Source organism: Ranitomeya variabilis, chromosome 1 (assembly GCF_051348905.1).
Source record: "Ranitomeya variabilis isolate aRanVar5 chromosome 1, aRanVar5.hap1, whole genome shotgun sequence".
Lineage (NCBI taxonomy): Eukaryota > Metazoa > Chordata > Amphibia > Anura > Dendrobatidae > Ranitomeya > Ranitomeya variabilis.
The window spans coordinates 67,935,755-67,950,879 of record NC_135232.1 but is presented as its reverse complement, the minus strand read 5'-3'; the positions used below and the strand labels follow the sequence as shown (position 1 = coordinate 67,950,879).

Genomic DNA, 15,125 nt, shown 5'->3' with positions numbered 1-15,125 from the left:
GGACGCTGCAACATCACGGATCGCTAGCGATATCGTTGTTAAGTTGTTCAGTGTGAAGGTACCTTAAGGTTGTGAAACTGCTGGTTCAAGGAGGGGAAGGGTACATACAACGTGAATGGGGAAAAAGCGAGGTCATGGTGGACGGGGGAAAGTTCCAACCGCCCAACTGACTGAGGGGACCAACTGTCAGATGGGCTATTCTGCAGAGCTGTTCAGACATTCGATTCCTTCGGCATCAGAGGTCTGCTCCAAAGATTCACAGAATCCAGAGGAGGAAAGCTTTTGCACCAATGCCCAAAATGTTTTCCTGTTGGATCCGGGGCAGGACGAAGTAGAGTCCGAGCAGAATCCAGACCCTCATCACCAGACGTTAACCCCCAGGGATGGAGGTGAAACTGATGAGACTCAGATACCTGAGGCACACATGGTTTATAATGTGCACGCAGGTAATTAGCTCAACAAGAGAGGTGGCGGAGAAGACAAGATGTCACAAACACGAAGTGATGCAACCACGTCAAGCACTGCATCCTCAGCCACAACTGTGGCTGTGGCCAGCTTTGTTTTCGAGCCTGCAGTTCACAAGAATGGCAAGGGTTGCTTAGCCTGGGCCTTTTTTGAGACCATAAAGGATGACTCAACTCACATTATCTGCCAACTCTGCAAAAAATGACACAGTAGAGGCAAAAGTTGCAAAAATTTTACCACTACATGCATGAACCATCACATGCGCAATCAACATTCCTTAGTCTGGGATTCACAGTGCGCTAAAATGCGGACTAGCAGGCCTCGCCAACCACCGGCCGAACCATCAACTTCATGTGCTTCTTCCTCCTCCGTCACTGTGCCAAGTGTTCTCACGCAGGTCTCTGGATGCAGAGCCTCCACTTGTTTACCCCCTACAGTTGGGGTGAGTAAAATGCAAATAGACATGCCTGCTGTTTTTGTTTCACAGAGCACAATACATCTTTCTCAATCCACCATAGCATCTCCATCTGCACCTCACTCACAGTCCAGCAGTTTATCCTGTTCACACTACTCCACTCTATATCAGCACAACAGCCAGCCCTTGGTCCCGCACTTGTGGTCACATAAAATAATGTTTCCTCTTACCTTTCCACCTGGTGGATACAGATGATTTCCAAAAGTTGATGGCCGTCACAGTCCTTCAGTATGGGTTTCCCAATTGCCATTAGTTCTTTAAAAAACCTGTGCCTGCACTACACCAGCATAAAGAAAGGAGAAAGCAAGACCACTATATGAAGTGCACACCACCAATACATTATAAAAGGGAAAAAGCTTTATTGACAACATGAATAGAAACATTTTTAAAAAATTCAAACTTCCCGCATAAACCCTGCTAATGTACGGAGGTTGTTTTCCCTGCTCCTTACCTGGAACCACTTAGTCAGACAGCTGGGTTGTCAGGGGGGAAGACTTTCTGCCCTGGACAGAAATGACCATGTGACTGCTGGGGGCAGAGAGGAAGAGAGAGGGGTGTGGTCAGAAAAAGAGGGGACAGCGCGCCAGAGAGAGAGAGCAGGCTGCAGCGCCGCGCTCCCCGAAAGAGAGTGCTCCCCGTGAGGGCACTGAGGCTGAAATACCAGCCGTAGTGAAGGCTGGATGTGAGAGTGTGGACTTGGAAGCCTCTGTAATCAGAGAAGATGTATCCACTGACAGTGACCTGAGCGCACAGTCCCGGTGACCGCAGTGACAAGCCAGGATCCCTGAGTGTGACAAGTAAACTGCCCAGTGTGTGTAGCATTACTACTGCAGAAAGACTGCCAGCCTAATATACAGAGACTCCCAGCAGAGTGGCTGAGTTACTTCCTGCTTCCAGCTTCACTGGGAGAAAAGACTGCAAAGACTTAACCCCAGAGTCTCCAGTTCCCAGGAGACAGAGGAGAGACTTCAGGATCTCAAGCGCTGCTGGTGACTGTACCCACATTGGAATAAGGACCCTCCAGTCAGGACCTCCCTGGATTGATAAGTTACAAGAATACTCGTTAACCATTTCGATTCCGCTTAACTGTTTACTGTTTGCTTTATTTCTATTAACCCCCTGTTTACTCCCTGCGAGGTGAATCTTACTCCTGTTAATATATTCCCCTCAACAGCTGGTCTGTCTGTTCCGTGGTGACATACTAGATCCTGCACTCTATTACACTTCCACACCTAGTGCAGGCAATCATGTATATAAATATATAGATATAAACCATATGCTGATAGATCAATGTACAATATGGTCACATGTAAACAACTGTGTCTAGCCTCAACTAATCCTGGAATAGTACTCAGAGTGGAGGACTACAAATCTGGTACACTTAATGACAGAAGAATCCCCAAATATGAACACACAATAAAGCCCTGGAGCAAATTAGAAATAAAGCACTGGTGGCAAGAGCAAGGAACTGCATAAAAATAGCAGCACACAGCTATCTCAATGGGCAAATGCCTGTATGTGATACTATACATCAGGAAGGGTATATAAAGATCATCCCACAAGAAGGAAAAAAAAAGGGCGAGTGCCTATATGTATGCTGTGGAATGGTTCCCCAAGTGCATGAAGGAATCAGCTCACATATCTACCAGGGAACAATCAAAAGTCCATCCAGGAGGCCAGTATGGAAGAAGCGGGGCATAGAGGCAGGTAGCCCAACGCATGTCGCCGTTACAAGAACATCTTCGTCAGGGGAAGTGTGAACAGTGTTGTCAGTCAGGCTTTAAATACCTTGAGTGTGGAAAATCATAGGCAGCATTCAAGGCCAGAACTGGAACAGGCAAGGAACATGGAGGTCAAGGACGTCTCTGCCCATAGCTGTCTAGTGCGCACGCGCTGGTAAAATTAACCAGCGCAACGCATCAGACAGCCAAAAAAATCTGTGCACTACGCATGCATAGCTCCCGGGAGCAAAAATAAGCAAATAAAAGGTGCTAATAAATCATGAAATATAGGAAAATTATGTGTAATAACGGAAAAAAAAACCCACAATAAATCCTAGGAAACAGTCCCATGTGAACATCTTGCCAAGGAATATCTGCTCAGATGAATATGTAAAGGAAAACAATCCATGAGAGGGAGAAGTTGAAGATCCAGGCAATATGAAAGAAACATCTTCATGTCAAACCCGGACCAGTATGAAAGGACCAGTATGGAGTCAGCCCAAAAAACCTGTGAACAAGAGGTCTTCATTAGTTCCAGAAGGTGCTGTGGAATGTAATAAGTACATCCTACCATGATTCAGCCTGTAACAATTTTTTATCAAGGGATCCACCCCTATCAGATCCTCTTATATGTTCAAGTCCAAGCACGGTAGTAATAGCATATCTACCATCATGATGATTGAGAAAATGGGAAGCCACCGTAGTAAGGGTCTTACCTTTACGGACATCTACAGAAGCCATATTAATCGTAGAAAAGTGTTTTTGAATTCTACTACGCAGTTCTTGTGAGGTCTGGCCCACGTAAATCTGTGGACATGGGCATACAATAGCATAGACAACATTAGTTGTTTTGCAATTAATGTATGATTTAAGTCTATGCTGCACCTGATGAGTGGGGTTATAAAACACATTCCGTGTGGGATGCATGAATGGACAGATGTTGCAATCCCCACATGGGAAAGAACCCTTCAGACTGATACTGCGATTTAATTTATAAGTAGGTCTGGTATAGTGACTCCTCATAAAGATGATTGTGACTGTAGGTTTGCCCTCTGGTAGGCCCAAGATATACATTTAATGGGGTAGCTCCTCTTTATAAATCTCTTGGTTAGTTCATATGCCTCTCTACGAAAATCCAGGTCTTCAGTGCAATTCCTCCTGGCTCTTAGAAATTGCCCGACAGGGACGCCCTTCTTGATATGTAATGGATGGAAGCTACGGTATTCCAGCAAGCTATTGGTAGCGGTTGGCTTGCGATATAAACAGGTAAACAGTGCCCCATCCTGGCACATGATCTTGAGATCCAGGAAACTGGCTGAAAAAGATGACAAGGTGTGAGTGAGAAAGATATTGAGACAGTTGTCATTTAGAAAGCCTAGAAAGGACAAGCATTCTTCCAGGGAACCGGACCAGATGAAAAAGATGTCATCTATAAATCTCGACCAATGTCGTATCTTGTCCTGGTACCATTTGGAAGTATAGACAACTGTGGCCTCCCACCAACCCAAAAAAGATTAGCAAAAGCAGGGCACACGGCGTCCCCATTGCCACGCCAGAAACTTGAAGGAAGAACGTCCTGTCAAATAAAAAGAAATCGAGCTTAAGGGCAAAATCAAGTAGATCACAGAGAAATGAGTCATGCATTCTTTCAGAACCATATTGTTGGTCCAAAAAGAAAAGCACTGTCTGCATGCCATCATCATGACTGATGTTCGCATACAATGATTCGACATCGCACGTGACCATGATCTCATCCGGAGCAAGAATGACACCCTGAAGGGACATAGTAAAATGCGAAGAGTCTCTGATGTATGAGGGCAAATTAAGCATATGCATGCTTTTTCATACAGGTTACCTATGCTGGAAACAATAGGTCTGCCTGGTAGTTTGCTAAGATCTTTGTGGACCTTGGTCAGCATATAGAAAATCGACACAATTGGTTGTTCCACCCAGATAAAGTCACGTTCCCCTGAGTTGATAATCCCCAACTCGAGGGCCTTGTCAATGAGAGACCTCAATTTAGTGGAGTACAGACCCGAAGGATTGGAAGGGAGCTTGCGATAGAATCTTTGGTTGTCTGTCTGTGGGCCTCCTCCTGATAGAGATTATGAGGCCAAAGAACTATGTTGCCCCTTTGTCGGCCTCCCGGATAATATTATTGTTAGCTCTCAAGTCAGCAAGGGGCCGTTTTTCAACTGTAGTCAAATTGGTCATAACTGGAGCCATCAAGGGTAATGCTTCAATATCCTTTTTGCCATTTCAAAGAATATTCTAACAGCTGGCATAATAGAGAAATGTTGCAGACAACAACACCCGTTCCGTGAAAAAAAGGTACATTTCACCACTGACCCCTGAACGAACATACATGGGCAGGGGGGTTACATCTTACTGACTGGGAACTGGATGTTTCTGGTGACTGTGGGCAGGAGGTCAAGAGCTTCTCCACAATTATTGGAATCCCCAAAGCTTGCAGGACAAACCTCTGTATCTTAGACTTCCTCCACTGCTTCTGGATCCTCTGCCTCCTCTAGGGCCTCCACCTGCTCCCACAACTTCTCCCTTAATGAGACATTCGTTTCAACAGTGCAGAAGGAATCCCCCAAACCTATGTACTGCACAGCCATGACTCCCAGCAATCAAGCAGTGTTTAAATTATCATGCCTTGGAATCACACAGCTCAAGAGTTGTGGACAGCCATGTATTCCGAGTTAGAGCAATAGCTGTCTCCACTGAACCTGGAACCGGGGAAGGCAGTGTGCAATAATGGTGCAAACCTGATGGCGGTTCTACACCGGGGCAACCTCACGCACATGCCTCACATGGCTCATGCCCTCAACTTGATGGTACAGTAACTTCTCAGCCACTATGCCGGACTGGATGCACTGCAGCAGATAACACGAATGTTGTGTGCTCACTTCCGGCAATCACACACCGCAGGTCATCGACTTGCATCACTACAGAGGTCTTTTGTCCTAACGGTTAACTGTTTAATTTGTGATGTGCCGACACGGAGGAATTCCACTCTGCACATGTCACAGCGACTGTGGCAGCAGCAATGAGCCCTGGTGCAGTATATCCTTTTGCATAGGTTGGGCCAATGCTGTACGGACATGGTGCAAATCACGCTTGCGGAGTGGGCACAGATGAAGGACCTCTGCACCATTCTGCACTGTTTTGAACTGGCTTTAAGATGGTTACCGCTGACGATGCCATCATCAGCATCACTATTCCGGTCATCCACATGCTGGAGCACACTTTGAATAGTCTTCAGTAGGACGTGGTGGTTCCAGAGAAAGAGGTAGAAGCAGAGGAGGATACAAAAAGGATAATAATATCTCTAAGTTCCGAACTGTCATTGCACGGGCAAGTGCCATGGGAGGGTGGATTACAGCGATCAAGGGGGGCTCATGGTACCAGACAAATTGGTAGTGAAGGTGCGGGAGCCAAGGAACAAATGGAAGAGGATGAGGAGGAAGAGGTGATGTGCGCATAAGAGTCAGGAGATGAAGAGGATAATGATCCCCTTTCCGTTGTCCGTGGGTGGCGGGAAGGGATGGAGGAAGCAAGCTTGTCTTACCTCACCACCAGCACACCATGGACTTGGACTTCATGGAAGCGCCCGACACATGAGCGCCTTGCTGCATTATCTTCAATATGATGCCTGTATTCTAAGGGTTAGAAATAGTGCTGACTACTGGCTACACGGTACAGGAGTAAATTTTACCAGATGCTGCCCCACCTGCAAAGGGACACGTGCATACTACAGTATCAAACACGCTTGTAGACAAACTTAAGAGTGGTTTTCCACAAGGCAGCAGTTAGCCACACAGTGTTTGTCACAGTTCTACACTTCGTACCCCAGAACGGTCAAGATGTCACTGCAAAAACATTAGTAGCAGAAGTGTAAGTGGCATAAGCAATTTCTGTGATTTGTTTCACACATTTTTTACACCAGTCCATGCACTGGCAGAACAAAGTCCAGTCTGACACGTTGTGAATGACTTGAGAAGATAATGCAGGAGTATATGGAGCTCAATATCCATGCCATCGGGGGGAATTTGGACCCTTTTGCATTTTGGTCTTCAAAAATGGAAGAGTGGCCTGACCTCGCCTGTCATGAGGTTTTGTCATGCCTGCAGCAAACGTTGTCTCAGAACATGTCTTCAGCGCTGCTTGTGGTGTCCTGATGGATAAGGGCATCCGGCTGTCCCCAGAAAGTGTAGACAGCCGTACTTTCATAAAAATTAACAAGCTATGGATCTCCATTGACTTTTGCACCCCAGTTGCAGACTGGGCAGACTAGGCGATGGTGTCATTTTTAGTGTCATGCATTGATCTTGCGTTATTGCAGTCTGTGACACCTTTGTCGTGGCTTCTGTGCCTGCTGTTGCTACTGCTGCTGATGTTACAAACAATTTTTTTAAATGTGGAGACCTCGAGTTGGTCTGCATCTGGTGCATTGCTTGTAGTGGAAGGTGTATCAGAGGCCCATTATACTGTTTCTACTCTTTGGAAATCAATGCCACTTTAGTGGTGTGTGGCAATTTTCTTTAAATGTTTGCACTCCAAGTTGTGTCTCATTCACGTGTGTTGCCTGTAGCAGTAAGGCTCCCAGATTGGCAGGCCTACACTTACTTTCAGTCAACTACCTGTGTTACTATCCTTACATTTTTCTATCAGTCGTACTCTATAAACTGATGTTTGCGCCACCTGAGTATGGCTGGGAAAAAAAACACTTTAAGCTGTTGCATGAGGTATCAGGGCTCCTAGCAAAGGAGACTTACACCGCGCCCTCACCCACCTTGTCTTAATTGAAACTTCAGTTCAAAGCTGTAAATGCTGGGTCAGACCCTGATTCCTCATGCATGGCCCATGGCTGATGGCTGCTGTGCCATTATTAAATTTCTGTTGTGGGTCAACTGATGCCACTTTTCCTGCCTGCCCCTAATTTATGGAAATGTTTGGACTCCAAGTTGGATCTCTTTCATGTGTGCTGCCTGAATTTGACAGGCCTTTCAGAGCACCAGGCCTAGACCTGTCACTCATCCACCTGTTACTGATCATTGTTTGAGCTAAAAATGCTGGTCCAAGCCCTTTCCCATGCATCCATGTTGCACAAGTATACTATTTTTACTCTGAGTCAATTGATTCCACTTTTCTTGGTGTCTGCCCCTAATTTGAGCTGTTTGGGAAGTTTTTTTATCCTCCGTTAGGCTAAGTTCACACTAGGCGTTTTTGCTGCATTTTTATTCTGCAGCAAAACCTGAGTGCTTGGCACAAAGAAGCTGCAGCCAAAACCCAGGTCTTGCTGAGTTTTGCAGTGTTTTTGGTGCTTTTTTCATACGTTTTTCCATTCAATTCAATGGGTGAAAAACGCTGAAAGAAGTGACATGCTCTATGTCCAAAAAACCAAGCAAAGCACAAAATTCTGATGACAAAAAAAAACAAGCTGTGTGCATGAGATTTCTGAAATATCATAGACATAGCTGGTACTGTCAAATGCAGCTGAAAATTATCAGAAAAAAAGGCATTAAAAAACACAGCAAAAATGCCCAGTGTGAACTTAGCCTTAAGGTGTTGTTTATACGTTTAGGTTTGCTTCCCATTTAATTCAATGGGGTTCGGATAAGTTTGACGAACTGTTCGGCAAACATGTTTGACAAATTTCGGGATGCTCGCCGAACTGAACTTTGAAAGGATCGCTCATCTCTAGTCACAAATCGCTCCTGCCGGCGATTCAGAGGCTTCTCTCGACATCACGTCAGCTGCCATTCTTCCACTCTGCTCTGTTGAGGGGGCATGACTGCTGACATGATGCTGATTGACAGCCAGCTCCACACTGCCTAACTGTGGGGAGCCGCCTGTCCATCAGCATGATGTCGGTAGTCATGAACCGTCGATAGAGAAAGAGCTGTTCTGTTGACATTGAGCAGCTGAATCGCCAGCAGGAGCAGTCAATGACCGCTCTGTGCCGGAGCTGGAGAAAGCAGGCAGGTGGTTAGAATTTACTGCATGTTAATTTTAGGCCCATAGTAAAAATAAAAAAAGTCCTGGATAAACTCTTGAAACTAATTTTTAAGATTGAGACTTTCCATATGAGGATGATCTTCAGCATCGGTGCATATATGAGGAGGTTTTAATCCTTGCTCTTTAGTGATTTATGATTGCATTGTCTCCTGTGATTCTTAGGCGTTTCTCACAGGCAAACACTAAATAATGCAGCTGTACTTCCCGGTCTGGTGAATGGAGGATGCTTCACACACTGATTCCCTATGGATGTCTGTCTACTCATACATCAGAGTATGAGAGACAGAAGGAAGTAGCCGGGAAAGAGAAATGGTAGGCAAGGAAAGTTGCCCTTCAGACATCCTCCAACCTAGATTTTATCTCATTGTAAACAGTAGCATCCACCGCCCTATGTAAGCAGTTGATGTATTCAAGGTGTCCTGTACAGGACGGCAGCTCAGCCCACGGTCTTAAGGTACCTTCACACGAAACGACTTTGTAACGATATCGCTAGCGATCCGTGACGTTGCAGCGTCCTGGCTAGTGATATCGTTTAGTTTGACACGCAGCAGCGATCAGGATCCTGCTGTGATGTCGCTGGTCGCTGAATAAAGTCCAGAACTTTATTTGGTCGTCTGATCGCCGTGTATCGTTGTGTTTGAAAGCAAAAGCAACGATACCAGCGATATTTTACACTGGTAACCAGGGTAAACATCGGGTTACCAAGCGCAGGGCCGCGCTTAGTAACCCGATGTTTACCCTGGTTACCAGCGTAAAAGTAAAAAAAACAAACAGTACATACTCACCTGCGCGTCCCCCAGCGTCTGCTTCCTGACACTTACTGAGCGCCGGCCCTAAAGTGAAAGTGAAAGCACAGCGGTGACGTCACCGCTGTGCTGTTAGGGCCGGAGCTCAGTCAGTGTCAGGAAGCAGACGCCGGGGGACGCGCAGGTGAGCATGTACTGTTTGTTTTTTTACTTTTACACTGGTAACCAGGGTAAACATCGGGTTACTAAGCGCGGCCCTGCACTTAGCAACCCGATGTTTACCCTGGTTACCCGGGGACCTCGGCATCGTTGGTCGCTGGAGAGCGGTCTGTGTGACAGCTCCCCAGCGATCAAACAGCGACGCTGCAGCGATCGGCATCGTTGTCGCTATCGCTGCAGCGTCGCTTCGTGTGAAGGTACCTTTATCATGACCGGTATCTTCAAAGACATTTAGGAAGGTGAAGGAGAATTTGTGTTTATTTTTAGTCAATATATTTTTAGGTGTAATGAAAAAAATTAAAGCCTGATCTCCTGAATTTCTATTATTCTGCATATACAATTGCAATCAAAATTATTCAAGCCTTTTTCAAATGATCTTTATTAGTAAAATGTACAAACTTCTGTAACGCCCGTCGGGGCCGTGGGGTACTTGGTACCAGGTCCGTTACTTAAAGGGATGTGTCGCGGCAGCAACCCGGTCTGGAGCCCTGGGTGCCCATGTTAAAGGGAAGGTCTTTACAGGGGTTTTTGAAATTAGGAAAGTTTGTGACGCCACCTGTGGTATTCGGTCAGGGATGACCAATGCTGCTTAAAGGGGTCCTCTGGGGTGATGTTATGGCAGCCAGATGGTATAACTTCCCACAGGTGAAGTAGGTCCCCAGGGCTCCTGGTGAATAGATGGAGGATGGTGTGTGGTGCAGTAAAGAACGAAGGACACAGTTGTGCAGTCTTTTTACCGGGTTTACTGATGGTAGCAGGTAGCCACAGTCCAGGGCACCAGATCACAGGTACAGGCAGGGTCCGGCCTGCTTGGAAGCAAGTTCAGAGTCCAGCTTTATCAGGTGAAGTTAAAAGCCTTCCTTCTAGCGCTGTGTTGTTATAGTCCCTTACTGCCTATGGCTTTGTAGCAAGGTCCTCACAGTTATCTCTGTCCTTTGTGTAAGTGGGACACAAACCCACATGACAGGTGACTCGAGCCTTTTTACAGGGTCTCTAACATGACCCGGGCTCTATGTGTCACTGTGTCTCCTGGGTGTTAGGGCGAACAGGTGATGTATAATCCAGCTGTCCTGCCGGTTTCTACTATGCGTCTTAGAGTCCCACAAAAGCCTCGGTCTTCCGGCTACCGGTGTCTATGATCAATCAGGGATGTAGCCCAGTCGCCGCTATTCTCCCCTGTTGTCACTCTCCTGTGCTTTGCTCTCCTGCACGTTCGCTACAAGCTGTTCTTCCTTCTGTATCTCTCTATCTAGGAGCTACAGCACCTCATGCTGTATGGCCCCTCACCCGTCCTTCTGCCTCAGACTGTTCCAGTCTGCTGTCTGGCACCAACTGTCTAAATCTTCTCAACTACCTAGCAACTGCCTAGCAACTAACTCCTCCTCCCGACTGAAGAGAGAGCAGCTCCCTTGATTTTGGGTGTAGAGCTCCCCCTTCTGGCGTGAAGTCAGAATGGTGTTGTATATGCTAATTACCTGTTAAGAGGAATCTTCCATCGCTTCCAAGTGTGACAACACTCTCCCTGTGAGGAAAGCAATGCCACTGTGACAACCAGGACCCTGGGGCGTCACACTTCCTTCTGTTTGCAATGAGCTAATCAAACAAGAGCAATCTAAACTGCTCAACATAACTAATATAAGAAGTGAATATGAAGAATGAAGCACACATTGAAAATAACACCCTACTTACAGTTAAAGGGAACCTTTCACCTCAAATTGACGGGATATGTAAATACATTTTTTCCAGTCCGATGGGTGGCGTTTCGTCTTCATTTCTCCACCCCATCTGTCCCTGTTGTCTGCAATATTTCAAGAATATTAGTACTTGTCCTCCATAGTTCGCGCGTGCGCATAGTGAAATACTTCCGGGACATAGTGCACGGGCGCATGCGCAGTAATGCTTTTCGGCTTTGCCAACAGTTGGGCAAAGCATACTGCGCATGCACGAGCAAAGATTGCAATGCGCATGCGCAAACTATGGAGGACAAGTACTCTAATTCTCAAAAATATTGCAGACAACAAGGACGGATGGGGTGGAGAAATGAAGACAAAACGCCGCCCATTGGACCGGAAAAAAGGCATCAGTTGCCATCAGTGAAGCATGGTGATGGCTCAATGATACCTACAGTGGAGCATGGTGATGGCCTCGTGATGAATACATTGAATCATGGTGATATTTCACTGATACCTAGTAGGATAGCGATGGATCAGAGATGCTTGCAGTAGCATGGCAATGACACGTTGATGTTTACAGTAGCACAGCAGTGGCTTAGTAATGCTTATGGTGAAGCATGGTGGTATCTACAGTGAATCATAGTGATGGCTCAGCGATGCCTATAGTGAAACATAGTGATGTCTCTGTGATGCCTACAGTCAAGCAAGATGATGGCTCAGTGGTACCTACAGTATCATGGCGATGACTCAGTAATGCTTTCAGTAGCATGGCAATGGCTTGGTAATGCTTACTGTGAATGGTGGCTTTGTGATGGTGATGGCTCACTGATGCCTACATTGAAGCATGTTGATGGCTCAGTGACACCTACTGTGAAGCATGATCATAGCTCAGTCATACTTACTGTAAAACATGATGATGACTCAGTGATGCACACAATATCAAGGCAGTGGCTCAGTGATCCTTGCAGTAGCATGGCAATGACTTGTTGATGTTTACAGTAGGACAGCAGTGGCTCAGTAATGTTTATGATGAAGCATGGCAGTGGCTTGGCAATGCCTACTGTAAAGCATTGCTGTGGCGCCATGGTGACTGCAGTAAAGCTCTGACCGTAGAAACCTTTAGCATGTAGAGAGCAAGATGGATTCTATCAAGAAATCTTCAGAGAAAATATCATGTCTTCTATAAGAAAGATGACATTTGGACATCTTTAGACCTTCCAGCAGGGCAATGATATCCCAAGCATATCTCAAAGTCCACCAAGACTAGATTTCAGAAGAAAACCTGAAAGATTCTGGAGAGGTCACAATTGTATTACTTGAATCCCATAGAAAATCTTTGGTGGGATTTGAAGAAGTTATTTGCAGCATGCAAACTCAAGAATATTAGTGACTAGGAGGCCATTGTTCATGAGAAATGAGCTAAGATTCCTCAGAAACATTGCCAGAAGCTGTTGACTACCTATACTGTGAGCAGGTTGCGGGATGCAGTGTCGGACAGGAGGCAGAGCAAGGGTTAACAGGTTTAATAACAGGGGAATACTCCACGCAAGGAGGTAAATGGTTAAACAGTGAATTAAACAGTATAGATGGCAAAGGATATTAGGAGGTAAAGAATAAGGCCATGTTCACACTTTGCGGTGTGCTCTGCGGGTTTATCCCGCAGCGGAATTGATAAATCTGCAGGGAAAAAACGCTGCGGTTATCCCTGCAGATTTATCGCGGTTTGTTCCGCGGTTTCCGCTGCGGGATTACTCCTGTACTATTGATGCTGCATATGCAGCAATATGCAGCATCAATAGTAATGATAAAAATAATAAAAATTGGTTATACTCACCCTCTGACGTCGCGATCTCCTCGGCGCTGCACTCGGCGGTCCAATTCCAAAGCTGCTGTGCCGAGAAGGACCTTCGTGACGTCACGGTCATGTGACCGCGGCGTCATCACGGTCATGTGACCGCGACGTCACCACAGGTCCTGTTTGCACAGCAACTGAGACCGGGGACGGCCGCGTGCAGCGCTGAGAGGTGAGTATAGCATCATTTTTTATTTTAATTCTTTTTTTTTACACTATTCATGCTTCCCAGGGCCTGAAGGAGAGTCTCCTCTCCTCCACCCCGGGTAGCAACCGCGCATTATCCGCTTACTTCCCGCAACGTGGGCACAGCCCCATGTGGGAAGTAAGCGGTTCAATGCATTCCTATGGGTGCAGAATCGCAGCGATTCTGCACAAAGAAGTGACATGCTGCGGGTTTTAAACCGCTGCGTTTCTGCGCGTTTTTTCCCGCAGCATGTGCACAGCGGTTTGCGGTTTCCATAGGGTTTACATGATAATGGAAACGCTATGGAAACTGCTGCGGACCCGCAGCATCAAAATCGCCGCGGATCCGCGGTAAAAACCGCGAAGTGTGAACATGGCCTAACAGTTCTAGTAATGGCAGTTCCTGTGAACCACTTGTGCCGAAGTTCCTCAAACTATAACTCCTGCTGGGAACTCAATAGCACCGGCAACGGCTGGTGTGGTGTCTTTTCCAGGAAGGTCCTGTGGGCATCAATGCCCCATATTCTGGTGGCAGCAGTCGGTCTTCGGTACCTTCCACTGTGCCTAGTCCATATACTGATGTGGCCGGAGGAGCATGGGCCACTGCACTGTCTGAGCCCGACGTGGCCTCTGCACAACTCTCCTCACAGTGTCGGTCAGCGGTGGCGAGGCTTGGGCATGAGCCTATGCGGTACGGATGTGCTGTGACCGAAGCACCCACTGGTCCCTGCTGCAATGACTGACAAGGGTACGGGCCACAGTCCTGTACGAGCCCAACGTGGCTCTGCAAATATTAACTGGCAAAGTCAGGGTGCAAGTGTCTGTCCCGGTCCTGGTCACTCTTATGGGGCACGTATGCTGTACTCACGGACACAGAATGTTGGCGCCTTGTCATCTGGTAATAACTGGGCTCACCCTGATCCCCACTGTTGATGGCGGGGCTGCTGCATGGGCGCTGGCCTGTGGAATGCTGGTGCTCCCAGGATGGAGCACTCCTCTCCCTGGCTGCTTCTGCGCACACCTTGCTCTGCACACTTGCACTCTTATCTGCAGCAGTCCCGCTCTCTGGATTGCTGCTGGGCACACTGCTCCCCACAGCGCAATGGTAGGGCCCTGCCGCAGCGCCGGTACTCTGTGGTGGGGAGGGGAAGTGGAGCACGCCACTCACCTGTGTGCGCGCTGCCCTGGGTTGGCGCCAAACTGCTCTGCTGCACGCGCTTTCCCCTTTTATATCTTCACCCCCCTCGGTCAGGAGGAAGTTCTCCCTAACTCCAGCTTCTCCCAGGCAACAAAGGAAGCTCCGCCTCACTAAAGCTTTCCCCCTGGGAACAGAGGATGCAGCCTTTTCAGTTCCAGACTCAGCACACAGGTACCCGCTGTCTGGTCGCCCCCTTACAATATATTAATTTGTAGCAGGTCATAACAGCTAGAGGTGCTCTACTAAGTACGAAAGAGGCTAATTATGAATGAGGTGAATATCTCTCAGACGGAAATAACCAGGAACAGTGGCATTTTTTGTTGATTTTGTAGAAACTGCTTGTTATGTTAATATTAATATTAAAACATTCATAAAGAACATAATGTATGTCTGGATCAGGGACAAGAGTACAACGTCCCCCCTAAGCAAATGAATATCAAGGACTGAATATAATCAGGAGGTGGAGCACTCCAAACATAAACTGCTACCAAAAAGAACAAACAAGAGTAGCCATAAACCACCAGTAGGGTTAAAACATTGTTTTTTTTTAAAAAAAAATTAAT

The 15,125-nt window shown here is 46.8% G+C and overlaps 1 long non-coding RNA gene across 1 annotated transcript; it reads right to left on the bottom strand.

Moving 5' to 3' along the window:
* Positions 1-732: 732 nt before the first annotated feature.
* LOC143793718 (uncharacterized) lies at positions 733-14,675 on the bottom strand. The gene is made up of 3 exons (XR_013220219.1): positions 14,533-14,675; positions 1,111-1,217; positions 733-896 (listed from the first exon to the last, which is right to left on the bottom strand). It is a non-coding gene; the product is annotated as an uncharacterized LOC143793718 (long non-coding RNA).
* Between the last annotated feature and the right edge of the window lie 450 nt (positions 14,676-15,125).